Genomic DNA, 27,088 nt, shown 5'->3' with positions numbered 1-27,088 from the left:
CAGAACTTTAGGAGGCTGAGGCAGGAGGATTGCTTGAGCACAGGAGTTTGAGACCAGCCTAGGTAATGTGGCAAAACCCAGTCTCTACAAAAAAAATACAAAAATTAGCCAGGTGTGGTGGCGCATGCCTGTGGTCCCAGCTACTCAAGAGGCTGAGGTAGGAGGATTGCTTGAGCCCATGAGGTCAAGGCTGCAGTGAGCTGTGTTCATGCCACCACACTCCATCCTGGGTGACAGGACGAGACTTTGTCTCAAGAAAAAGGAAAATCTTCCAAGGGTAAATTTTATGGTGTGTGAAGTATATCTCAATAAAGCTGTCACGAAGTTGGGGGAAGCTTCCAAGGAAGCCAGGTTCTCACCTCCCAGCCACCTTCCTCCAATAACATTCTGCAGCCATCATCACTATTTAAAAGAGAAGTGTCTTTCTCCCCAGGCTCCATACCTGCATTCCTGTCCTTTGCCCACTATTCCTCCTCCAACGAGGCCAGCACACATGGTGTGTTTAAGTAAACAACCAACCTTTACCAGAGCCTGGGATATCGGGAATGCAAATATTGTTGAGGGCATCCCAAGTCCACGATGCCAGCCAGGTCCCTATGTCCCTTATGTTCTTGTGTCTTTATTGTCGTCTCCCTCTACAGAACTAAAGTATGACCTCCAAGACCTCATTACCTACAATTACAACAGAAAAAAAAAGAAGGGCGTAGAAAACACAGGGAACTTAGGAAAACTGTCACTGACCTTCCCTGAGCCTCACTTTTTAGGCCCATAACAGATGCACTATTTAAGTGTTCGTTGCATGAACAACAAAAGGATGCCCACCTTCCAGGGGCTTGAGAGGATCAAAAAGACAAAAAACTGCTTTATAACTCGATCATGCTATGTACACATAAGAGGCTACGATTATTATTTTTACTGTTTTACCCTGTATCTCCTCCCCAACCTAGCTTATCCCTTGTTAAGAACCTAGTTCCAGCCCCAGCATGGTGGCTCACACCTGTAATCCTAGCACTTTGGGAGGCCAAAGCGAGCGGATCATCTGAATCCAGGAGTTCAAGACCAGCCTGGCCAACATGGTAAAACCCTGTCTCCACCAAAAATACAAAAATTAGCCGGGTGTGGGCCCGGCGCAGAGGCTCATGCCTATAATCCCAGCACTTTGCGAGGCCGAGGCGGGCGGATCACGAGATCAGGAGATCGAGACCATCCTGGCTAACACGGTAAAACCCTATCTCTACTAAAAAATACAAAAAATTAGCCAGGCGTGGTGGCGGGCACCTGTAGTCCCAGCTACTCAGGAGGCTGAGGCAGGAGAATGGCGTGAACCCGGGAGGCGGAGCTTGCAGTGAGCCAAGATCGAGCCACTGCACTCCAGCCTGGGCAATAGAGCAAGATTCCATCTCAAAAAAAAACAAAAACAAAAAACTTAGCCAGGTGTGGTGACACACGTCTGTAGTCCCAGCTACTCGGGAGGCTGAGGCATGAGAATTGCTTGAACCCAGGTGGTGGAGGTTGCAGTGAGCCCAGATCACACCACTGTACTCTAGCCTGGGCGACAGAGGGAGACTCTGTCTCAAAAAAAAAAAAAAAAAAAAAAAAAAAAAAAAAAAACAGTTATTTTGCCTGCAAAGACCCCATGGGCCTCAGGTAACCCTCTCATGGGCTCTGCCTCGAGAGACTTTTTCCAGCATTGACTCAATGTCTCATCTGGGGTGTCCTCCAAGGCTTCTCTCCCAGCCCGTTCTTTGTGTCCTTTCCACCACACTTTTCCACAGGGTTGTCCTCCCAGCCTAAGTAGGGGCACCCCTCCAACAGCTGTGTCTTCTCAGCCCTTTTTGCCAGGTCTTTTCTGAGCAAACCGGGAGCTCACAACCACCCCAGTCATGAAATTAAGCCACTGTGTGCTGAGACGTCTCTGCACCGTCTTCTCTTTTACCCTTGGAAAAAACGCCAGGGGACCCTCCTCCTCCGCTCACATTGACTTCACCTGTTCTGGGGCAGGGCCATGCTTGCCACACCAGCCCACAGCTGTCTGTGTCCCTGGCCCTCCCACCTGCCCCCTCCCCAGCCTCCCTGCCCTGCAGGCCCGGGCCAGGTTCTGAGTGCCTTTGTCTGGCCTGAGAGGGAGCCTCTGTACGTGTCCCCAGTTGCTGCTGTCACTCTGCGAGAGACGTCTGGCCGGGTGTAGGGAGAAGGACAAAACAGGTGTGGCTGCCAGGGAGGGCAGGCCAGCAGAGCCACAGGACAGAAACGCCCTTTCTTCACAGACTGAGAGCTGCCAACTTCTCAAAGGCCTCCCTTCAGCACAGTTCCATGCCCTGTGCAGAACTAGTCCCAGACAGACTTCCTCACTGGCTGTTCACTGGAGCTCGGCTTCCCTGTGTTATGGCAATGGGCCAGGAGGAACAGGAACTCCAGAGACCCAATGTGTGCAACAGGGCATGCTTTAAAGCATTGATTTTAAGTGAAAACAAATACTGATACATCATGGGCTACAATCCAACATTCATGCTCATGGGGGTGTACAGGTTAAGAGCACAGGCTGAGACCTGAGTCCAAATCTTGGCTCACACTAGCTTGATGACCTTGAGCGAGTTACTCAACCACTCATCTACAAAATCGGAATGATAGTAAGAGCTTACTTAAACAGTGTCTGGCACACACTAAGTCTTTTATAAGTGTTGGCCATCATTTTTTCTCATCTGTTTCATTGCTTCTAGTTTTGCACACTTTGCCATCCACACTGCCATCAGAGCGATCACACCTCTCTTCAGTAGCTCCCATCATCTACTGCATAAAGCTGAGACTGTTAGCTAGACTGTTAGGCACCTTTCCCACACGATCTGGCTCTGCCCCACTTCCCAGCCTCAGCCCACACGGCTAAACAACCTGATGTTCTCCAAGATGCCTGCATTCTCACCCTCATATCTTCACACGTGCTCCTTCTCTTGCCACCTTGATCCCCATGTTACCCCATACCCAGATCTCCCACCAGACTTGACCTTAATGGCAGCTCTTCCAGGAAGCCTTCATTGACTCCTCTGAGCAGCGGAAGGCCACTGGAGTGTATACTGTTGGAGCCCTCCCAGATCTACTTTGTAAAGTTGGTGCAATGTCCCCCAGGTGCTCTGAGTGTTGGCTTTCAAGGACTCACAGCTACCCCCTTCTCAAAAGGGGCCTTTGGTGGGACCAGTTCCATAGTGGTGCAATTCATGCTCCAGCTGCAACACACACTCTTCCCCGGTTCTACCCTGCTTCCCTTCCTCCCTTCCTCCAGAGACCATTTCTTAAATAAATCCCATGCACCCAAACCTCTGTCTTTGCTCCTAAAGACCAGACAGTCACTCTGTTCCCTAAATTCCCATGGCATCCTCTGTTTATCTTTACTCCATCACCTACACATTGTTCTACACCTGCTTATTGCAGCATATCTGGAATCAGAGTGCCATCTACTAGGATGGGAGCTCCTGAAGGGCACAGCCTAGATCTTCCTCACTTTGGTATCCCTGGTATCTACACAGCATCTGCACATGGTGGGTGCTCAGTGAATGCTTGCATGAATTAAACAGTATATGTGACTATTTAAAGCAAGCAATACAATGTAACAGATTGTTGTTACTTTTATTACTATTCTATTTCATTGATTCTAAGATACACATTTCCTCCATTTTAACATCTCTGAAATCAGGATGCATCTTGCAATTGATAGCCTGTATAGTTTAATTAGCAGCACTTCCTCTTCCGTTTTTTTTTTTTTGAGACAGAGTCTAGCTCTGTCACCCAGGCTGGAGTGCAGTGGCGCAATCTTGGCTCACTGCAAGCTCCACCTCCTGGGTTCACGCTATTCTCCTGACTCAGCCTACTGAGTAGCTGGGACTACAGGCACCCACCACCATGCCCGGCTAATTTTTTTGTATTTTTTGTAGAGACGGTTTCACCATGTTAGCCAGGATGGTCTCGATCTCCTGACCTCATGATCCACCTGTCTCAGCCTCCCAAAGTGCTGGGATTACAGGCGTGAGCCACCGCACCCGGCCTTTTTATTTTATTTTATTTTATTTTTTGAGAAGGAGTCTCACTCTGTTGCCCAAGCTGGAGTGCAGTGTTGTGATCTTGGCTCACTGCAACCTCCACCTCCTGGGTTCACTGCAACCTCTACCTCCTGCCTCAGCCTCCCAAGTAGCTGGGATTACAGGCCCTCACCACCAGATTCAGTTAATTTTTATATTTTTAGTAGAGACGGGATTTCGTCATGTTGGCTAGGTTGGTCTCGAACTCCTCACCTCAAGTGATCCGCTGGCCTCAGCCTCCCAAAGTGCTGGGATTACAAGTGTGAGCCACCATTCCCGGCCTCTTTCTTAGCTGTATATAAAATAACACTACATCTTCTAATCAATGGCTTCTTAGGTTCAGTGGTGTATGGCATTATTATTATCAACAACTATTGAGGCTCAGTCTCCTGAATTCTGAGGCCAGCACTGCAAAGCCCACAGAGCCATGATGCCCATTATCTGAGCTCAGTAGCTGTTGAGCAAACAAGCTGTCATAGGGGCTGGGCGCGGTGGCTCATGCCTGTAATCCCAGCGTTTTGGGAGGCTGAGGCAGGAGGATTGCACTTGATGCCAGGAGTCTGAGACCAGCCTGCACAACACGGCAAGACCTATCTCAAAAAAAAAAAAATTAGCCAGGCGTGGTGGTATGCATTTGTAGTCCCAGCTACTTGGGAGGCTGAGGTGGGAGGATCACTTGAGCCCAAGAGTTTGAGGCTGCAGTGAGCTATGATTGCACCACTGCACTCCAGCCTGAGCAACAGAAGGAAACTGTGTCTTAAGCGGGGAGAAAAAAAAAAAGGCTCTCATAAAATAACCTACAATTTCGCAGAGTTAAGAAGGATCCCTGTGTCCAGACACCTCTGGAAACTCCCATGAAAGTAGGCCCATGTAATGTGGAACTAGCTCCACACTGTAAGTCATGAGAGAAAAGTTCTAAGCCTAGTTCTTCCTCTAATTTTCTGGATGACCTACACAGGATTTTTCTCACATCTGTGGAGCAGCTACTAAATGCTTGACATTGGCCTGGCACAGTGGCTCATGCCTGTAATCCCAGCACTCTGGGAGGCCAAGGTGGGTGGATTGCTTGAGTTCAGGAGTTCAAGACCAGCTTGGGCCACATGGTGAAACCCCCATCTCCACAAAAAATACAAAAATTAGCCAGGCACGGTGGTGTGTGCCTGTAGTCCCAGCTACTTGGGGGGCTGAGGTGGAAAGATCGCTTGAGCTCGGGAGGCAGAGGTAGCAGTGAGCCAAGATCATACCGCTGAACTCAGCACTCTGGCCTGGGTGACAGAGAGAGACCCTGTCTCAAAAAAATTAAAAAATAAAAAATACATGCTTGATATGATATGAGCCTACTGAGTCCACCCCAGCACCCTGGAAGGAAGCCATTTTCCCCATTTTATACATAAGGAAGCTGGGGTTCAAGAAGGTTAAACAGCTCTGCCAAGGTCATACAGATGGCATTCGACCTCTGGACCCTCTGAAGCCTTCTCTCTGCTATATGAGGATACCTCTCTGGGTCTGTGTTTCCCAATAAGAAGTTTAATAAAATGAGAGATTACAGACTGGAGCCTCATGGGCCCTTCTCCCTCACAGATGTGTTTTATTTGACTCACATATTATGTTTTATTTTAAATGAATTTATTGCCAACTTTTTTTGTCTTTTGAGACAGTCTTACTTTGTTGCTCACTACAACCTCCACCTCCCGGGTTCAAGCGATTCTCCTGCCTCAGTCTCCTGAGTAGCTGGGACTACAGGTGTGCACCACCACACCTGGCTAATTTTTTGTATTATTAGTAGAGATGGGGTTTCACCATGTTGGCCAGGCTGGTCTCGAACTCCTGACCTCAGGTGATCTGCCAGTCTCAGCTCCCAAAGTTTGGGGATTACAGGCGTGAGCCACAGCGCCCAGCCTATTGCCTAGGCTATATATATATATATATTTTTTTTTTTAATCAGAAAACAAAAACAAACTAAAAATCAGAACTTCTGCCTTGTCGTGGAAAAAAAATTGGAAACCTCCTTCTTGAAGGTGGAGCTGAGTAGCACTGCTAGGGAGGGGTGCTTAGGTGGGATGGACTTTCTAATTTTCCAAAGATCCTACCCCTTCCTAGGCCACGAGTCACTGTCTTTTATCATCACATTCTGCCAGCCTCTGTCATTTCATCCCCTCTGTTCCCTGCTGGCCTCTTGAGTGCATAACCCCTGGGCCAGATGCATTCCAGTGCTCCCTCTAGCTCTAACAGCCTGTGGTTCCTCCCAGGGTCTCCCTTGCATCCACCTCCTGCCCTGTAGCCTCCATCACAAGGGCTTCCAGGGTCTGTCCCTCTCACTGCCTCCCCAGAGTCACTGAGGTGGTGAGCTGGGCTGGTGTGGAGATGAGTGAGACAAGGTGAGGGGTGGGGCCAGTGAGGAAGACAGGACTTGCAGTTTCCCAACAGGAAAGTGGTTCAAGGAGATAAATGAGGCGGGAGGCTCCGCAGTCACAGGACATGAGCAGGGCTTGACACATGAGGAAACACATCAGTAAATCATCAAGAGGAAAAACCTACATCAGCAGCAATTTAGGATATGCAAATTAGAATATCATTAAGGCCCCATTATGGCCCACCCCAATATGAAAATAAGTAAATAAATAAACCAGGAAAGCTGTTGTCGGCAGGGCAGCTGCATATACGTTGCTGTGCTACCATAAACAGTTTAAATCTTTCTAGAATGTGATTTGGCATTGTGTTGCAAAAAGGTTTTTGTTTTGTTTTGTTTTGTTTTTTGAGACGGAGTCTCGCTCTGTTGCCCAGGCTGGAGTGCAGTGGTGCAATCTTGGGCTCACTGCAACCTCTGCCTCCTGGGTTCAAGCAATTCTCCTGCCTCAGCCTCCCAAGTAGCTGGGATTACAGGCACGCACCACCAAGCCCGGCTAATTTTTGTATTTTTAGTAGAGACGGGGTTTCGCCATATTGGCCAGGCTCGTCTCAAACTCCTGACCTGGTGATCTGCCCGCCTCAGCCTCCCAAAGGGCTGGGATTACATGTGTGAGCCACCGTGCCCGGCTGGGTTTTTTTTTTTTTTTTTTTTAATGTTTGTGGACATATGGTAGGTGTATGTATTTAGTGTTGCAAGAGTTTAAAACACTGACCAGGTAATTATGGTTGGCCGACTATATCCCATAAAAACAATCTAAAATGTCACCACAAGGAAGTTTTTACAAAAGATGCTCCATAGCACCTGTATATAGAGCCCATCAGATTATGGTACGGTAAGGAAGAGCAACAGAACAAAATGTGAAAGGATGGACAAAGGGAAACTATCTGATGAAACCATTTGGTGAAGTCATGTTAAGTGACAAAATCAGCACCAAAAAATATGTCAGGTGAACTTATAAGCTGTGTTAAAACCTCACAGGAACATTAGAAGCAATCAGAAGAGAATTCTAAATAGGTGTCATGTTTATTCTGTTAAGTTGATAGAGATTATTTATATAACAATAACGATGATGGTGATGATGATGATGATGATGGTGATGATGGTGATGATGGTGATGATGATGATGACGATGTAAGGGCCACTGAACAGGATTTCCTCATCATAAACATACCAGAGGGCAGGTAGGCCCAGGCCCCTGCCTTGATGAGGCAAGAAGAAGGAATGTAAACTGGGAGAGGAGTGATTGTGACGGGGCGGGGATGGTGTGGGGGAGTGCCTCCAGAGTATCCCTTATCTGGAGAGCTTTGAAACACCTCTCACCAAAGAAAGAAAATTACACAAATAAACCCACACCAATTAACCTCCAGCGTCCTGGGTGCTAACTCTGCTGCATTTGGGCTCTCAATTTCACTAATACCTTATTTCAGCAACTTCTGAGGTAACACCAGGGCTCTTTGTGGGCTAGCCTAGGTACCCAACCACCATTTATAGCATTGTTTCTATGGAAATGTGTTTCAAGCTTCAAAAAACCGAGCTGCTAACAACCCTGGGGCACACACACACACGTGGTCTCTAAATTAGGGAACTGAGAGGAACAGTTATTGCTGGGGCCTGGGCTCGAGAAGGCAGCTTGTTCCTTAGACACTTTGGCACTTAATATTCACATGACCAGCAATGATCAGAACCAGGCTCAGTGCCACTGTAGGGCATGAAGATGGGGCAGGGGCATCTAGGAATAAACACGATATTCTAGAAAAACACAGAGACAGTCCCCACCTCCACCTCCAAACACACTCACACAGCCATCATTTCTCATGGAACACACGAAGCTGGCCTGAGTACCCCTAATGAGCATCTAGGCATGCCCTGAGCCCATACTCTCCATTTTCTCTCTGACCCTGGCACACCTCCAGTCACAAAGTCCTACTTCAATCTGATCACAGAACAAAAAACTCCAGTCTTTGACAGTTCTGGAATTTGGTTTTAGCAGATATAAGCTGGAGATAACCAGGGCCCCAGCTGGGTCTGGACGTCCCTCCACACGCATTCTGTCGGGTGGAGCTTTAGCAGGCTCCAACTTGCAAATTCAAGGTATACCGCGGGCTCTCCAGCTGCCACCCACCTGGGGACTCTGCACAACACCAAGGAGTCTCGCTGTCCTGCCCCGATCACATTCCTGGGCTGGTCACAGCGAGGGGATGATCATGGGCCCTACAAATAGACACTCCACACGTTAAGAAAATAAGGCTCCCCCCTCAGAAGAAAAGGCTACTACACACAACGGGAGTGGTGGGTGAGAAGGCCATTCACCAGGTGTCCAGAGGTTCTGAGATGCCACAGAGATATGAGAAGGTGCGCAGAAGACAGTCAGCTGCTCAGCCCCACGCCCACACCTGCAGCTGCGTGTCCCAGCAGATCTCATGGCAAGATGTGGGGTCAGGGGGCCCTGCCTGCTAGGTCAGATGTGAACTGGATGGATGTGGCTAGCACTAAAGAGCAACTAAATTCCACATTTCAATTAATATGTGCAACAATGTAAGTGCGCAAGACACGACCTCACTAGGGCGCCACCAGGGTTAGAAAAGGCTGCAGGAGGTCAATTAGCAAAGCACACCCTCCCTGCTGCCAGGTGGAACTGCAGAAGAGAGACTCAGCTTCCTCCTGCTGTGGCAGGGGCCTGCAGTATGAGGCAGCCCAGAGGTGAGTGGGCGGGTGGCTCAAAGTCTCACGTGCTCACTGGGCTGGTTCCGTGAAAATGCAGGTGTGAAAATCGTCTGGGGCCCTGAGCCGGCTGGGGGCTGGATGCAGAGTCCACGCTGTGAACCCAAGTTACTCAGCCAGTCTATGAAGTCAGGCCCATCTGAATCTTCCAGGCCCTGCATGCAGTGCCAGTAGCTGATAAGACAGAGCTGTTTGGTCTTCCTGGTAGTAACAGATGGGCGTCCCTCCCCCTGGCCTCCTTTCCACCCAAATCCAAAGTCTTTGAAGTGAAGGCCTTGTCTTATTAAAAAAAAAAAAAAAAAAAAAAAAAAAAAGATGCTGTATAAATTATTAAAGCAATTTCAAACACACACATGCCCTACCCATAACCTCTTTGCCTAAATCCAGTTATCTGCATTATGTCAATTTTTACTATGGGCAGTGTAATCAGTTTTTACACACTTATCATGCAATTCTGTGTTTTACTTTTTTCATCTAAATTAATCAACATTTTCCCAAGAATCAACATTATCTTCATATTATTATAACTGTGACACAATACTCACCGAGTCTGGGTATCATGAATTATACAGCCACATGAAACACTGAGGCTATTGACAGTTTTGTTTGTTTGTTTGTTTTTTCTATTTTAAGCAATGTTGCTATAAATATCTTTGTTTGGTGTGCAGGAAGGTATGAGACTAAAAAAAATAATGATAAATAAATATATTTGTACTTTTCCTGTTTAGAATAAATAAATTCTTTATTCTTTATTCTTAAATTCTCAAGAGCAATACTAATAGATCAAAGGAAATTATTTGTATATAATGTATATAACATTTTATTACAGCTTCAAGTTCTAGTGTGTGTGTGGGTATGTGTATATATATACACATATACATATATATATATATATATATTTTTTTTTTTTTTTTTTTTTGAGACGGAGTCTTGCTCTGTCACCCAGGCTGGAGTGCAATGGTGCCATCTTGGCTCACTGCTACCTCCGCCTCCCAGTTCAAGTGATTCTCCTGCCTCAGCCTCCTGAGCACTCCAGCCTGGGCAACAGTGCAAGACTCCGTCTCAAAAAAAAAAAAAAAAAGAGAGGCCAGGCACGGTGGCTCACGCCTGTAATCCCAGCACTTTGGGAGGCTGAGGCAGGCGGATCACCTGAGGTCAGGAGTTCGAGACCAGCCTGGCCAACATGGTGAAACCCTGTCTCTACTAAAATACAAAAATTAGCCAAGCGTGGTGGCAGGCGCCCATAATCCCAGCTACTCAGGAAGCTGAAGCAGGACAATCACTTGAACCTGGGAGGCAGAGGCTGCAGTGAGCTGATATCACACCACTGCACTCCAGCCTGGATGACAGGGTGAGACTCCATCTCAAAAAAAAAGAAAAGAAAAGCAAATCCAACTAATCAGCCACGGTGAGAAAGCCGCTCCTCCACAGGTCTCTCTCCACAGTGGCACTCTCTGAGTGGCACACAGACCTGGGATAATGACAGGAAGCTTCTGAGTGATAACCCTGGGTCCCACTATGAGGCACCATAAAGACACCGCCTGCCAGGCTCCACTCACAGGAATTTTGGAACAGGAAAGGTCCCCCTGTAGTCTAATCCCCTCATTTCATAGACAAATGGAGACTGCAACCCCTGCTTTGGGGCTCCCACTGCACCCTGCAATCACTGTCAGGAGGATGTGTTCTTCCTCGCAGGAACAGGAAGAGCCACAGCCTGTCCTGACTGCCTCATGACCAGGTGGGACAGGACTTTCATTTTAAAGAGCCCCAGTCTCTGCTACCATGGTCTGCGGACTTGCTTTCCCCAGCTCTGTCTCTGTGCGAAGCCGACAGTGCTGAGCCTGAGAAACGAAAGGGTCCTCTAAGGGCAGCTAGCATTAATATTTATCCTTCTTCGAGGAGGGCCAGTAGGAAGAGATGCCTCTGCCACCTCTAAACCAGCTCCTCACCACAGACGTCTCCTCAGAGTGTCCCCTCAAAGGCTTCTTCAAGGTGAGTGGGGCCCCGGTACAGGTTTTATACCCTCAAATCCCCTGCTTACTCTCACCAGGGTCTTGCTGACAGGCCCAAGCAAACAGCAGAGCCACCAAGGTGGCAGCTCCACCAGCAGGCGCTAAGGGAGACTGGGGATGTCATGTAGACAGCCAGGTCACAGACACAGGCCACGTCTTGGGCCTGCCCGATGCTCCCTCACAGCCCCTCAGGCGGCCCTCCTCGTCCCTGTCACAGGGCACCTACTGTGTGCCAGCCACAGATCCAAGGTGGTGGGGAGCCAGGCACTCCTACAACTGACCCCAGCATCCTGCAGGGTGGAAGTTCAATTGCAGAAATGCTACGGTGGCAACTCAGGAAGGCAGGATGGAGCAGGTGACTCCTGGCTGGCCCTGTGGGCATCTGCCAAGAGGAAAAGGCCAGAGAGGGTATTTCAGGTGGAAGAGACAACAATAAGCAAAGGCCAAGAGCATATAACAAGGGGAGAGAAGTGCATCCAGGAGCAGCGAGAGGCCGGCTGGAACAAAAAGGGCCGTGCTAGGGAAGGGGTAGTGGTAAGAAAAATGCCAGAGAGGTGGGCCAGGGCTCAAACAAGGGTACATGTGCCATTCTGAGGAGTGTGGGGCTCCTTCTGCAGAACTTGGGCAGTTCTCAAAGATTAAGAGGGGGTGACATGACCAAAGCTGTGTTTTAGTAAAATAATTCAGGTTCTGTAAGACTTCTTTTCCACTTTGATGCTGCTTTTAGCACAATTTCATTTCATCTGGACAAAAATGGGCAAATTCAGTGTAAACTAGGCCAGAACCAACACTGGCCAGGAACTAACTAGGAAGGCCCCTGCTCCCTCCCTCGGGGGGCCAACCTGGCCATGCATTGCTTACCCAGCCTCAGGATCAGGAATCACTTCCAGTCCAGAGCCCAGCTCATGACACTCGCTGCTTCCTGGGGGCGGCAGCTTCCCGCTTTCCCAGGAAGTCCTGGAACACTGGCATCAAAGAGCCAGTAAGTTCAAAACTGCATTTTTCTTTTTAAAGAAAATTAATTCCTTTGTCTAAGATTAATGGAACTGAGTGACCAAGATTTCAGTCAAGGCGCCCTTGCTTCAAAGAGTTATACCCAGAAGATCTGAGGGCAAGACGGGAGCTGGAGCTCACCTTATCTGACACCTCTTGTTTTTTCTGGATGAGGAAACTGGGCAGGATGTGACAGGTGATGCTGGCAGCCTCAGGCAAACAAAGCTCTAGCTCCTTTAGCACTCTCAGAAAGGAGATAGGGTAGAACATCTCAACTAGGTGACATCTTCAGAACTAGAGAGATCACCTGGGCAGCTTAGACACCGGGAGCCTCGATTGTTCCACAAACCAAGCCTGAAACCAGAACTCCAACTTCTAGTCTGAAAAGCAAAGTGACACCTCGCAAACACCTGTGGCCCCGAGAGTCTCACCCAACCTTGGGGAAGAAGCAGAATTCACGCTGTAACTGCCTGTTAGAGAGTGCCAAGCCTCGGCCTCTGTCCTCGAAAGGCAGCACCGAAGTTTTCCAAGTGGAATCAAATGTGCAGGGAGGATCCAGATGCTGCAATGATCTCCCTTTTCCACTGGAATAGTTCAGATTCCAGAGGAGAATTCCAATTACTAATGAAACACTCAGATCTTCTGGGCATATAACATTCCTAAAGCTTGGCAGGAGGCTAAGAATTCAGAGAGATGTCCAAACAGATTAAGCTCAAGATGTGGATGTTGGTCAGGTATGGTGGCTCACGCCTGTCATCCCAACATTTTGGGAGGCCAAGGTGGGAAGCTGGCTTGAGCCCGGTAGTTCAAGACCAGCTCGGGCAACACGGCAAAACCCCATCTCTATTTAAATTTAAAAAAAAAAAAGAAAAGATGTGGATGCTTTCAGGGGCCCAAGGCGGATGCCCTGTCTCCTCTTCCCACATCCAGAACGGCCCCATCATCGCAGTTTGAAGGCTAGAATGGGCTCCAGGCTCTATGGGAGACACCTATCTACCGGGCATATGTACCCTTCCCCTGGTTTCAGGCACCTGTGGTCGTGAGTCCTGAGAGGAGGCAGAGTTCCACTCTCTGCTGGGGAGGCTGCAGCCTCCAGAGCCTTGCTCTTCAGAACCATAACAGCAAGAACATGACCTAAGTAGGGCCAACCACACGCTCAGCCGAGGCTTCGCGTCTGGAGTGAGTGGCACAAAAAAGTGAGGAGAGTTCAGTACTCATTCTGGAGGGGGTGGCAGCATCTAGGTCCGCTGGCAGCAGTGATGCCAGGTCAGCAGCATCGTCACCGTGGCTTTGGTTCCAGCCACCCAACTTCCCACGAGTCCTGATCAATTTCTGAGCTTCGTTCTCCAGCCTTCTCGGACATTCAGTGAGCTACCAGATAGCCTTCCAATACATTTCTTTTCTCCTCAATTTAGCTACAGTCAGCTTCTGCTGTGGGCAGACCTAAGACTTGAGCTATGCCAGCATCTCCTTCTACCTGCACACGGGCTCCTCTGGCCCATGGCCCGGACCTGCCTGCCCCTTTCTGCACCCCTATCAGCCGTGCTCCACTGCCCTACCACTTTCAGTCCTCAGAGCAAATGGTGTCGTGTTGTGCCTCCAGGCCTCGTCTGAGCTGCTCCCTGTACCTAGAATGCCCTGACTCCCTTTGCCACCTGGTGGATGCCTACTTGCTTCTCAGCACTCAGCTCAAACAGCTTGTCCAGGACGCCTCTCATTCATTAATTCCATAGCATTCACCAGGCACAAGTACCATGCAAGGCACTGGGGTTGTCCTAAACCTTTCCTGACATGCCTGTCTCCCATGGCCATGGTAGAAGTGGCCAGTCCTCTCCTCTGAGAGCAGGAGCCCCCTGAACACCTTGATATTGACACCTGCAGTACTTAACTACTCTTTGCTTTTGTAGATGTTTGTCTCCCTCACAGACCATGAGCACCTTAAAGTGGGAGCCTGAAGCTTCTTTATCTTTGTATCCCCAGTACCAAGTACAGAGCCAAGTACACAGTAAGGGCTCAATAAATGCGTGAGTGAAAGAATGAAGAACCTGATAGAACGCACCTAATAAACCATGATGGGGGCCGGGCGTAGTGGCTCATGCCTGTAATCCCAGCACTTTGGGAGGCCGAGGCAGGTGGATCACCTGAGGTCAGGAGTTCAAGAGTAGCCTGGCCAACATAGTGAAATCCTGTTTCTACTAAAAATACAAAAATTAGCTGAACACAGCAGCATACGCCTGTAATCCCAGCTACTCCGGAGGCTGAGGCAGGAGAACAGGAGAATCGCTTGAACCTGGGAGGTGGAGGTTGCAGTGAGCTGAGATTGCGCCACTGCACTCCAGCCTGGGCAACAAAATGAGACTCTGTCTCGGGGAAAAAAAAACGTGATGGGGAAGGTCACCACTGTTGTGGTTACAGCTACTTTTCTTTTCCTCCGTAACTGGAGAAGTCAGATCCTAAATGCCATGTGGTCAGCACAGCCTCCTTAGAGAGATGGTGGAAGAAATCTTGAACCTTTCCACCACCTCTAGTGCACATGGAAGAGGGGGTCAGGGAGTGGCTATCGGCTTCTAGGTTGTCACAGAGCATGTGCTATGGGGAGGCCATAGAGGAAGCAGACACATCTTGCTGGTTGATTCCTTGCAAGCATCTTGTAGTGGCCTGTAATGGGGAGGCTGGGGAGGGGACATGGAGGGCTAGGCCCCTAGTGTAAAGTGTCTGCTGAACGTGGGCACTGCCCTCTCCCAGCCCCACACCAGGGCTGGGTCAACCCAAGCACAGGTTTTTCATCTGCAATCCTGGATGATATAACCGCAGTTTAAAACCTACTCCATGGATCTCCTCTCCACTGCACCCTGCCCACTTAGTCTAAGAGCCTTTCATGCTTAATCTTACATGATGATTTCCTAACTTACAGACCCCATGACCTTCTCATGAGACATAGGACAATGGAATCTCTTCACCTGTTCATTTAACTTATGCAAATTCAAATGGTCAAGCTTAGCAGAGACAGAAGACAAAGGAAGATAGGAGGAAGGAAGAGGTTAGGGAGGTAGGAGGAAAAGGAAAAAAAACAAAACCAAAACTGAAAAAAGCAGAATAGAACAAGAATAGCTGGGCATGGTTGGCGCACACCTGTAATCCCAGCACTTTGGGAGGCTGAGGCAGATGGAGTACTTGAGGTTAGGAGTTCGAGACCAGCCTGGCCAACATGGTGAAACCCTGTGTCTAGTATAAACAAAAAAATTTAAAAATGAGCCGGGCGTGGTGGTGGGCGCCTGTAGTCCCAGCTACTTGGGAGGCTGAGGTTCAAGAATCGCTTGAACCTGGGAGGTGGAGGTTGCAGTGAGCCGAGATTGCACCACTGCATTCCAGCCTGGGCTACAGAGCGAGATTTCATCTCAGAAAAAAAAAAGTGCAACTTCTTCCAGAACTAGAGGAGCAGGCTAAGGTGAATTTACGCATCAAGAGCCAGTGTGTCTGTTGCCTACCTGGTGCCCTCCTAAAGGACTTTCAAGGTTAATCTTGATTATATTCTTTTATTTATTCATTTATTTATTTTTTGAGATGGAGTCTCGCTCTGTCTCCCAGGCTGGAGTGCAGTGGCTCCATCTCTGCTCACTGCAAGCTCCGCCTCCCGGGTTCACATCATTCTCCTGCCTCAGCCTCCTGAGTAGCTGGGACTACAGGTGCTGCCACCACACCCAGCCAATTTTTTTGTATTTTCTAGTAGAGATGGGGTTTCACCGTGTTAGCCAGGATGGTCTCGACCTCCCGACCTCATGATCCACCAGCCTCGGCCTTCTAGAGTGCTAGGATTACAGGCGTGAGCCACCGCGCCTGGCCAATTATATTCTTATATTTCATATTACACACTGACTTTAGAATCTGACCCCCAGAAAATGCCACTCCATCAAATTATATTCTCCCAGTGACAGATTCACTCGCGGTTCTTCCCCCATCCCACCCTCTTCCACTTGCTCTAGAGGTGGTGGAAAGGCTCAGGATTTCTTCCACCCTCTCTCCAAGGAAGCTGTGCTGACCACATGCATTTAGGATCTGACTTCCCCAGCTATGGAGAAAAAGAAAAGTGGCCATAGCCGTAACAGTAGCGACCTTCCCCATCATCGTTTATAAGGGACTTTCCCTCGGGTTCTTCATTCTTTCACTCACTCATGCATGGGTGTGACCTATCTCAGGAGCTAGGCTTGAAGCCTCCTGGGGGTAAGGAGCACATGGCACTCTGTTTTGCACACTCATTGTGCCACACACATGGTTGAGAGCACTGCAGCTGTTCCACAAATGCCCGGTGAGGACAGTCAGCCCTGCAGTAACTGGCTGTTCAAGCAGTGCCATGTCTGTGTTCCTGGGCCTTCTCCTGCCTATCTCTTGGGAACTGGGAGCATTCCTCTGTCTTCTTGGTGTTGTTCAACCCATGTTCTGCACTTAGAAAACAGTAAGTAATCTTGTTGGCCAGCTGAGCCTGGGTAGGAAACTTTGGGGGCTTTGATAGCAACTAAGATCCACTAAAACTACAATGAGACAATATAATGGTAAAAGCTATTAAATACACATCCCACTCTCTTAAAGACCTCTTCTTCACCCCCAGGTTTTTTTTTGTTTGTTTTGTTTTGTTGTTGTTGTTTAAGTTTCATCTTTTTAAATCTTTGAGTACTGCCTCAGGGAAACTGAGGAGACGGAGTCCTTCGTTTACAAATAGACCGGCTGAAACTGATGATTATGATGACTAATTATCAATGCAGGATGGCCAGTGGAAATGGAGAATGGGGTTTGTGCCTGACTCTTCCATTCAACAGCTGTGTGAACTTGGAGAAGGAACTTATCCTCTCTAAGCCGCAGTTAAAATGAGAGTTAGCACAGGTTTCCTTCTGAGCTTTAAATCCTTAACCACAGGATTATCAGAGATGCTGTTACTACAGTTACTATAAAACTGGGGCTGGATGATAATAGTCCGTAAGATCCTATCCAGTTCTAAAAGTTGATTATTTTGTAAAATAGTAGATTTGAAAAAATGTTGATTTATTAAATTCAGTGTATACATAACTTATCAGAAATATGTAAATCACAGTTTCATCCTTTTACGTTTATTAATAACTTTCAATTAAAACTGACTTCAGGCCAGCTGCGGTGGGTCATGCCTGTTATCTCAACACTTTTTGAGGTTAAGGAGGCCAAGGCGGGTGGATCACCTGAGGTCAAGAGTTCGAGACCAGACTGGCCAACATGGGGAAACCCTGTCTCTACTAAAAACACAAAAATTAGTCGGGCATGGTGGCAGGCGCCCATAATCCCAGCTACTCAGGAAGCTGAGGCAGGAGAATCGCTTGAACCTGGGGTGCAGAGGTTGCAGTGAGCCAAGATCACACCACTTCACTCCAGCCTGGGTGGAATAAAGAAAAGGAATCCACCAGATTCTATTTTTAAATAAAACAAAACTTTAAAAGAATCTAGCTTATACGTGCATTTTATGGTATGCAAATTATTTTTCAAAAAAGAAAGAATCTGGCTTATGAGGCAAGGTTGTGATTAACAGCATGAGGACTGGCTGAAGGCAACACAGTCCTCCTAGCCAAGTCCAATGCTAGGGTTCAGCCAGGATCTCCCTAAAACTCAAGTTTTATAGTTTAGCCTGGTTTTTGTATGTTCAACACCTGTTTGGGCAAAACATGCATCTGGCCAACCAGGACACCTCTCTTTGCCCTCCTCACAATCTTTTTTATATATATATATATATATATATATATATATATATATATATATATATATATATATATGTATATATATATATATGTATATATATATGTATGTATGTATGTATAATTAGTCAGGCATGGTGGTGCATGCCACCATTCTCAGAGATTCTCTGAGAGAGCATCTCTGTCACCCAAGCTGGAGGGCAGTGGCATGCAATCCTCCTACCTCAGCCTCCCAAGTAACTGGGACTACAGGCACGTGCCACCATGCCTGACTAATTTTTTGCATTTTTTGTAGAGAAGGGGTCTTGTCACATTGCCTAGGCCGGTCTTGAACTTCTAGACTCAAGGGATCCTTCCACCTCGGCCTCCCAAAGTGCTGGGATTACTGGCGTGAGCCACCATGCCTGGCTGTCTTCACAAGTCTTGCCTGCAAGTTGGTCCTGCCTCCCTCTATCAGATTGGTTCCTCAGAAAGTCAGGCCAACCCAAGTAAGAAACTGTCTCACCTCAGAGCCAGAGCAGAGGCGTAGGGCATCACAGGGCAGGCTGACTGGGACAAAAGGAGCCAGTGCCAAAGCTGGGCAGATACCGACAGTCAGGAAAGAGATGCTGGAAATGGAGCAAAAGAAAGGTGCAAAGCCAGGAGGAGCCTGAGAGCGGCTAACAAGCAGAGGAGGCAGGCTTGGCTTAATGTTCAGAATTGAGACCAGGGACCACGGCCTTTGGAGCTTGACTTGGGTGTCCAAGTGGACAAAATCTGATGGCCACTGCTCTTTGTATCAGCATCATAAAACATTTATTGAGACTTGATATGAGTGGGGCACCAGGCCTGGGGATACAAAGATATATAAAACAGGGCTTCCAGTTTAGTTGAAGAATTATAATATTTATTCACCCAAAGGCTCGTTTAAGGAGCTGAACAGGGGATATGATTAAAGTCATGGCCCAAAAGAGAAGGTGAAAATCCTCAGACCAGGACTCAAGGTTTTCCTCAGCACAGGGCCCAGGCTGATGTTGCTGGAGTCCCAGGGGGAGGCCCACAGGGTGGGACAGGGAGAAATTCTCAAGGAGGGGGACACGAACAGGACCGTAAGGGGAGCAGGACTGAGCCAAGTGGATGAAAGGAAGGAGGCATTCCAGTCCTCTGGGGAAGCTGGGAGGTAGGAATTCTTGCCACCAGTAGTTCGGACAAACACACAGAGTGGGTCACCGGGTCAGAGCCGAGGGTTAGGACGGGAGAGCCGCAAAGGTCAGACCCCTGTGGAGAAGGGCCCTGACTGCTGGCCTAGAAGTTTGATTCTTACCATGCAGACAGTGGGGAGCCATTGAAGGTTGCTGAGCAGGAAGGTGACCCTTGCAAAGAGGCATTTTAAGTGAGATTACAGAGCAGGCCTTTATCCGAAGCTTATTGAAAGCCCTGTGTGTATTTCAAGTGGCACTTGAGACAGAAAGTCGTAAAGCGTTTGCCCTGTGTCATGCAGACGAGAAAAAAGAAGGTTTAAGGGGCTCACAAAGAGATGCTTCAGTGAGAACAAGAAATGAAGAGGGGCACATTTTAAAGAACGAAACAAATCTGCAGGACAGAACTGCCAGCCGCGGTGTCTGGAAAACCAGCGCATTCTCACGCGACTGGAATGCCCTCTTTAGCTGGGGGTGTTCGGCCTCCTTTTTTGGGGGTGAGTTGTGATGTCAAAACACTGGGTTGTGGTGTAGGAAGTGGGGTAGCTAGGAAGGGGCAGATGAACGGAAATAGCAATACCGGGCCTGGGCAGCCTCCCTTTGAAGATCACCCTCTCCAGGGCACTCCTGCATCGGCTTCTCTCAGTGGCACGTCGGGGTTTCTGCCAGAGTTGCTGGGTTCCCTAATTACCTCCAATATTTTTTCCTCTTAGAACAATAAAACTGTTTTTAAAATCTCTTGTCAAGTTTTGAATCAGAGCTTTTTCACTGTTGTTCCTAATGGTGCATGGCGAGGCAGTAGGCAGGGCTGCTCGGGCGCCGTGAACTAGGCAACAACTTCAAGTCATAAACCAACGTTTAGGTAAGGTGAAGGAGGAAGTCAGGGTTATGACTCTGTCTCTGTGTAACAACTTCGGGACAAGCTCCCTGAATGCAGAGGCAAAGCTGAGCAAGCCAGGGAAAGGGCCTGAGTTATGCACAAAAATCAGCCAGAGGGAACTGAAGGTGCGGGGCCTGCATGTGGCTCCGCAGCTCCCTGGAGCCTGGCTTCCCGCTTTCTCTGGCCTTTGCAAGGCACCCCTCCCCTCCACTCTCCCAGCCACACTCTGGAGGGCTTTGGGCCACTTTCAGTCTCTGTAAGTTCCACACGAACACAAAGGACGGCAAACTCAAAGCTTTAGGGTCAGAAGGGAAGCTTCCCTCTCCTGCCCCTCAAGACTAGCGCCAGGCACCAGCAGGCCTTCATTATGGCAGTCCTGGTCAGGTGATCCAGCTAACCAGGACCTTCACAGTCAAGATCAGTAAAAACCAAATGTCTCTAGAGCAGAGGGTTGTGCAACCTGTGGTGACTCCTACCATAGTGCTGCTTTTGCTCAAACCTCATTCCCCTGTGGCAACTGTAACCATACATGCCAGACTTTCCAGAACTGTCCTGATTTTACATGTTTGTCCTCGAGTTTCTGGAAGCACACAGGTACCTGCCAGGGACTGTGCCCTAATCTTTTGGTTTGACAAACGGTCACTGTGCCCGTGACACACACCTGGCACGAGGCTGCAAAACACCATTTTTCCTCCAAGTGAAGCTCAGATACTTGGCTGGAAAGAAGGCCAGGCATGGAGAAACTCCAGTGCACTGGAATCATCAGTACCTGCCACTCTGAGAAAAGAGGCTGCCCATGCCCAGAATAAGGTGCTACCACCTAGCCACACAGCAACCTAGCTGGGCTGAGTGCTCCCCATGAGTGTCTTCTGCCTAGGACAGGGAGTTATCAGGTTGAGATTTAGAATGTGAAAACAACGGTCCTACACAAATCCAATACATGCTTTTTTTTTTTTTTTTTTTTACTGTGTTTTAAATTTCTCTATACAATTATCCCCCTGTAAGGCCCTCACAAGAAACTGTTTGCCTTCTTTCCATACTTGCAGGCTTGGCTCCCTTCCTGCAAGGCAGCATGGCAGATGGGAGGATCCCTGCCCTGGTCTGTGCCGCAGTCCCTGCTAAGAAAGTGGGCCTAGGGCTCCTCTGGAGAAAATGTGCATGAGTCACTCCTCTGCCCCTCCCAGACCCAGACCACCAGCACAGACAAAAGTGCCAGCACTTGCACGTTTCCTCTTTGCCCAGAGCACAATAAAGGAATTAGGACCCACCACCTACTAAGTTTCTGCAGCTGACACTTCCAGGCTTAAAGTCTAGCACGCCAGCTCAGTCACACATGGTCTGACGAGTCCTCTTTGCAACTCAGCCCCAACCCAGCCACCCGTGCAATTTTGCTAATTCAAACAGCTTTCCCGTTTAGAGAGGTTGATAGCCATCTCCCATCTCCTTTTCCTGCTGACGTCATCCCACATTTTCTCCGGAGACAAATAAGGGTACAGTTCCTGGGATAGTTTTCAGGCTGCCTAAGATAGGAGTGTAGTGGCCTTCCAAGTCCACCCCACATCTCAGGCTTTGGAGAAGTCGTCAAAAGTGAGAGAGAGGTAAAGAAATAAATCACCTAGCTAGGGTTAAAGGGCAAAAAGAATTTGGAGACTGCAGCTCAGACCCAGATCTATCCTGGGCATTTGCAATGCAAAGCTGCGTTTTGTTAGCCACCACCGAGGTCTTGCACAATAGCCTGTGTATAAACATCCACGCCAACAATGCCTGACTGTGCAATCACGCTGTAATTACAGGCCGGCAGGAAACTGCTGCTAGGAACTGCACCATTCAACCTCCAGGACACCCCATCTCGAGTCTCCACGGCTCGGACGCACTCTCCTGCACACACCAACGTGTCCCCGCCGCCGCCACTACAGTTGCAGTCTCGCCGCTGGCCCGGGCCGCCAGCCCCGAGTTACTCTGCAGGGATGTCCCAAACTTCTTAGCTGTTCTTTAAAAAAACCCTGCGCCACGAGGCTACCGAGGGCGGCAGGAACCACCATCAAAGTTCCTGCAGCACATTCCTGCAGCCCTTGCAGTTTTAGGAAACAGAAAAGAACGAGATGCCACAGAGTCCGCTGGAAGCGGGTTTCTGAGTTTTATATAGAAAACACTCACATATGTACGTGGGTGTGCTGACAGTTTTTATGGCTAAATTGCAAAGTGTTAGGCCTTAGCGATCACTGTCAGGTTTGGGACGCGGTTGGGGAGGAGGGTAGAGGGGGAATCGGGAGCGATTCATTTCAAGGGGGCTTGGGGGCAATTCCGGTTTGGTTTTCTGGAAATGCGTAGGGGTTGTTTTCCCAAACTTCCGAACTGCTCTGCTCTTCGTCCCAGGAAGGCCGAGCAAATAAAAGTCCGGGGAAAGTTCTTTAACTTCCTTCCTGCGCCCTCGACAAGGGCTGCGAAGAGGAAGAGGTCGTTTCCCAGGGAAGCACCGGGCGGGGGCCGAGAGCTGCGCCCAGCCTGCAGGGATGGAGGCGCTGGGCGGAGGGCTGGCTGCAAACGTAGGCCCCGGAAAGCCCCTTACCCCCCACTCCTTCTCTGGCCAACGGCGCCTGGAGCTGGTCCCGCTGCAGCCCTTGCTGTTTGAAGTCCCGCGGCAAAGCGGCGACAACACCGGCGCAGCCCGGCGCCCTGACCACGGCCGCCGAGCTCCCTCCCTGCAGCGCCCCCGCACCCCGGCGCCCGGCCCAACCCGGCCCGCCACATCCGCGCCCGCGCGGCCCAGCCCGAGCCCCGGAACGATTCCGAGCCCCACGCAGGCGCCCGGTGGCGGGAGGGGGCGCCGAGCCCACGGCTCACCTGCGTGCTGGATCCCCGGGCGGCTCGGAGGGGCGGGGGGCGCAGGCGAGCGCGGCCCGCAGACTCAAACTTTGTTGCTCTCGGGACTGCGCAGTCGTCACTTCCTCGCGGAGCTGCCGGCGCGGCCCGGGCTGTGACCCAGGCGCTCGCGCGGTGGCGCGCCGGGCCCTGCAGCCGCCCGCCCCGCCCGCGCCCCCGGCTCCGCGCGCCCCTTGTCCCAGGCGCCGTCTCCCAGCTCTGCGCGCCCTCAGCTGCGGGGGAGTGGGCAGCCCTGCGCGGCCGGCCGCCTAGCCTGCACCCCCCTGGGAGGGAAGGCTCGCTCCAGCCGCGTCGTTTCCGCGCCCAAGTGCGATCCGGGGACCCGCGCTGGAGTCCCCTGGTCTCAGGCTGGTCTGGAAGGTGGTGGTGGGGTTCAGGGTCCCTGTAAAGCTGGGGTTCCAGGAGAAACACCAGTACACAAACAAAGGGGTTGGGGAGGGGAAAGAAAAAGTTTTTCTGTTTGGTCCTGGGGCTAAAAATGTCATGTCAGAAAGCAGTGTGCGCTGTGTTCTTAAATAATGCCTAAAGTGGGCCTTAAAACAAGGGTCCCTGTCCCCACGTTCTCTCTAAAAGTCTGCATGATGTTCCTTGTCATTTCTACGGGTTATAAGTGAGCAAGACGTTTACCACGTATCACACTTCTGGGGGCTATTTCAGCGCCCAAGCTGAAGCTGGGGCTGCAGCATGGTTTCTGTTCTAATCCTCCCCCGCGATTTCCACCTCTTCCTTTACACTCAACTCACAGAGAATGGAGTCTGATGCATTCTGTTTCATCACCGGTCAAGAGTGACTTAGAGGGTAGGGTGGAGGCATGAGAAGGGCAGCTTCAGGCGATAGTAATCCTGAAATTTATCATTGCTAAAAATAAATGTGTTCACCTTATTAAAAAGTACAACGGAAAGCCACCTTTAGGGTAAGTAGCAACCAAGTAGTTAAACAGCAGTCTTGAAGGAAGAACTCCTGATCCCATAAGGCTGGAGAAAAAACGGGGTTAGCCTTTGCTGGTGAAAACAAAAACAAACAAACAAAAAAAAAGACATTCGAAACTGCAGTAAAGGGCTTTCATAACAGAAACATTAGCTTCATTGTAGCTTGTCGTGGAAAACAGGGATCTTTTAATAGGTGGTTCAAAAGCATGTTAGGGCTCAACAATTTTCCTTTTTTCCCCAAATACTGCTTCTCCTAGCACATTGGCCAGATAAAACCTACCCCTTCCAATGCTTCATCTTTTTATGAAAACACAGGAAACCATAGACTTGAGTGAAGGCTTTGTTCAGAAAGGTGGATGTAAGACTGGTGGAAAATGACATTTGGGAAATGATCCCCAGGTCTGTGTTAATCCCTCATGGAAAGCCACAGACTCACCCAAAGATAGGAAATATGAAGATCGAAGCTCTCCTAGCAACATGAAATCCTCCACGTTGCAGCTGCTTCGCCCTAGTTCTGATTTTTACTAAAACATTAATGGCACATCATAAATACAAAATGTGCAATGCAAGAAAAATAATACAGCTTTGAGAAATAAGTGCATCATTAGACTCAATAATTAAACTTCTCTGAAATTCTTCTTACATCACACTGTTGTGGGAAGATGGTGAAGGGATTGCCCATTTCAATTTTGGAATAAATAGAAGTAATTCCTTAGGGCATTCTGCTTAAGGCAACCAATGAGTAGAGAGAATATGTTATCCAGGCTTCTAAAGGCAATCATGTGATACTCCATATTTGCTAAAACAAGAGTTGAATTTTTTTTTGTTCTGTATGTGATTCCAAATTTTCAGTCACAATTTCATGAATATTCAGTATTTCTGCATGCCCAGGAGTAATTAGCAGACAGTGTAAATGTGTGAAGGCCTGACACTTACACATACATTGCTTTTCTCTCTATATAGGGTGGCAGTTGCTGGAGTACCAGGGCACCATGTGGAGGATGTGGTAGACAGCCTCTAAGATGCACCCCCTGCCAATGATCTCTGCCTCCAGGTATTCATACCCTTGTATAATCCTCTCCCTTAAGTGTAAGCTGAATTCATTGACTGAGTTCTGACAAATAGAATATGGCCAGTGATGTGATGTTACTTCTGAGACTAGGTTATAAAAAAAACTGCGGCTTCCGTACTCGGTCCTCTCTATGCCTTTCGCTCTCTCGGAACGCTCACTGTGGGGGAAGCCAACTGCCACGTCCTAAGGCAGCCTGGTAGAAAGGGAGCTAGGCCTGCCAACCACCATTTGAGAGAACCTGGAAAGGGATGCCTCTTCTTCCCCTATATGAATCAAGACTTCAGATAAGACCTTCAACCCCAGCCAATAGCTGAAGGGCCTCCCTCAGGCCCTTCAGGCAGAGGCACCCAGCTAAGCTGCCTGGATTCCTCACCCACAGAAACTATAAGATAATAAATGTTGTCTTAAGCTGCTGTGTTTTGAGGAATTCATTACACGGCCACTAATAAGACAGAGACCAGTAGAGAATCCATGGGGACTCAGTGACAACCCTGCATGGCCTTCCTGATAGAACATGGAAAGGAAAGCAGGGGCCGGAGCCAGATCTAAGCGTAAGACACAAACCCCAAGAACAGAAGGCCCAGCTCTCAGTCCTTTTGCAGAGCAAGGGTCATTCTTGACTTTAAACTAGGTCAGGGGGTGTGGACTCCTGCTCGGTCCCAGGCAGCCCTGGTATTGGGTGTCACCTACCTGACAGCACATGCAGATGTTTTTGTGTCATCAGAATTGACATCTGTCCAGGCATCCTCTTCCTCCTTCTCCGGGCATTTACCCTGATCCCTAAGGGCTTGGCCCAAACAGTGGCTGTGGAGTCAGGGCTTCATCCTAGAAGGAGAGTTGGCAAGAAGGGCCTTCAACCCTGGCAGCCAGAAGGGGTAGGCGATTTTGGTTGGGGTGGAAGGTCAAAAAACTAGGAAGAAAGGCTTGTGGTCCTGCTGTTGAAGAGCAAGTCCTGGACTATCACTGATAAGGATCAACTCCACACTGCTGCCAGGGCGAGGGAGAACATTCTGTCCACGTGATGGTGTCTTTCTCTCAGCATCATTTCCTCTCTGGCTGGAACAAATTATTTACTTTTAAAATATAAAACAAAGGTTCAGGAAGCAGGAGAGATGTCATACTCAATCCCTGACCAGGGCAGGCATCTACTTGTGATTGCCCCCACGGCTCCCTCGCTTCAGTCAATCCAGTACAAGCCAGCAATTGTAGAGGCCGTTTCTGTTTTCCCTCCAGAGACACTAGGCTCTGATTTTTCTCATGTACAGTGGCCGCAGCTGCTGTGTTGCCATGCCGTCATCCGGTTGCTATGACTTGTGAGGTTGTGGATGTGCCAGAACGTGAATCTATTAATTTAACAGGAACTAGGCTCAGCACATATATTCCTTGTTAGGTCATTTGCTTTGCTACCTAAACCACATCCAATGTGTTCAGCAATGGGCATGTTTCCTAGAGTCTGGCTTTGCAAGAATGCCAAATGCCCCAAATTTTGAGTCTGCACAGTCAGTTTTATATAATTAAATTACTGTGGAGGACAGAAAGGCATTCTAGCATGGGGATGCAAACACATCGTTTCAGGGAAAAAAACCAAGGAGGGGGGAAATGGTTAAAGTCGCTGGTCCTAGTTCTTTATGCATTTAGGTCCTCTCTGCAGGAGGCGGATATACTCCTATCCATAGGAATTCCTCCCTGAGCCTGGTTGCTCACTGCCAAGGTCTGCGCTCTCCAGCACCACACTAGGCATCATGTGGCACCATAGGGGGGAAGTACCATCCTTTTCTGTTGTGTTGAGCACATAGACAGACATTGTCTTTTTTTTTTTTTTTTTTTTTTTTTTTTGGAGACAGAGTCTCACTCTGTCTCCCAGGCTGAAGTACAATGGCATGATCTCAGCTCACTGGAACCTCTGCCTCCTGGGTTCAGACAATTCACCTGCCTCAGCCTCCCAAGTAACTGGGATTACAGGTTCCCGCCACTACGTCCAGCTAAGTTTTGTATTTTTAGTAGAGACAGGGTTTCACCATGTTGGTCAGGCTGGTCTTGAACTCCTGACCTCAGGTGATCTGCCTGCCTTAGCCTCCCAAAGTGCTGGGATTACAGACATGTGCCACCATGCCCAGCTCAGACAGGCATTTTCCACTCACTTCTTCAGTTAACACTCACTGGATGTCTATTACTGTGTATGCTAGGGATGCAAAGATGAAAAGAACAAAGTCCCTAGTGGGAGAG

At 49.0% G+C, this 27,088-nt stretch overlaps 1 protein-coding gene across 2 annotated transcripts in view; it reads right to left on the bottom strand.

The window, feature by feature from the left end:
• The window catches only part of MIDEAS (mitotic deacetylase associated SANT domain protein), a 74,956-nt gene extending 49,068 nt beyond the window's left edge, over nucleotides 1-25,888 (bottom strand). Inside the window, exon 1 of one of the 2 annotated variants that reach the window (XM_050798682.1) lies at nucleotides 25,553-25,888. The gene's annotated coding sequence lies outside the window, so the exon portion shown is untranslated. Of the gene's footprint in view, nucleotides 1-22,822; nucleotides 22,967-25,552 lie in introns of those variants that run through there. The other variant, XM_050798681.1, reaches the window with a different exon arrangement.
• Nucleotides 25,889-27,088: the final 1,200 nt, after the last annotated feature.

Source organism: Macaca thibetana, chromosome 7, assembly GCF_024542745.1.
Source record: "Macaca thibetana thibetana isolate TM-01 chromosome 7, ASM2454274v1, whole genome shotgun sequence".
NCBI classification, from domain to species: Eukaryota; Metazoa; Chordata; class Mammalia; order Primates; family Cercopithecidae; genus Macaca; species Macaca thibetana.
This window is presented reverse-complemented; position numbering and strand designations above follow the sequence as displayed.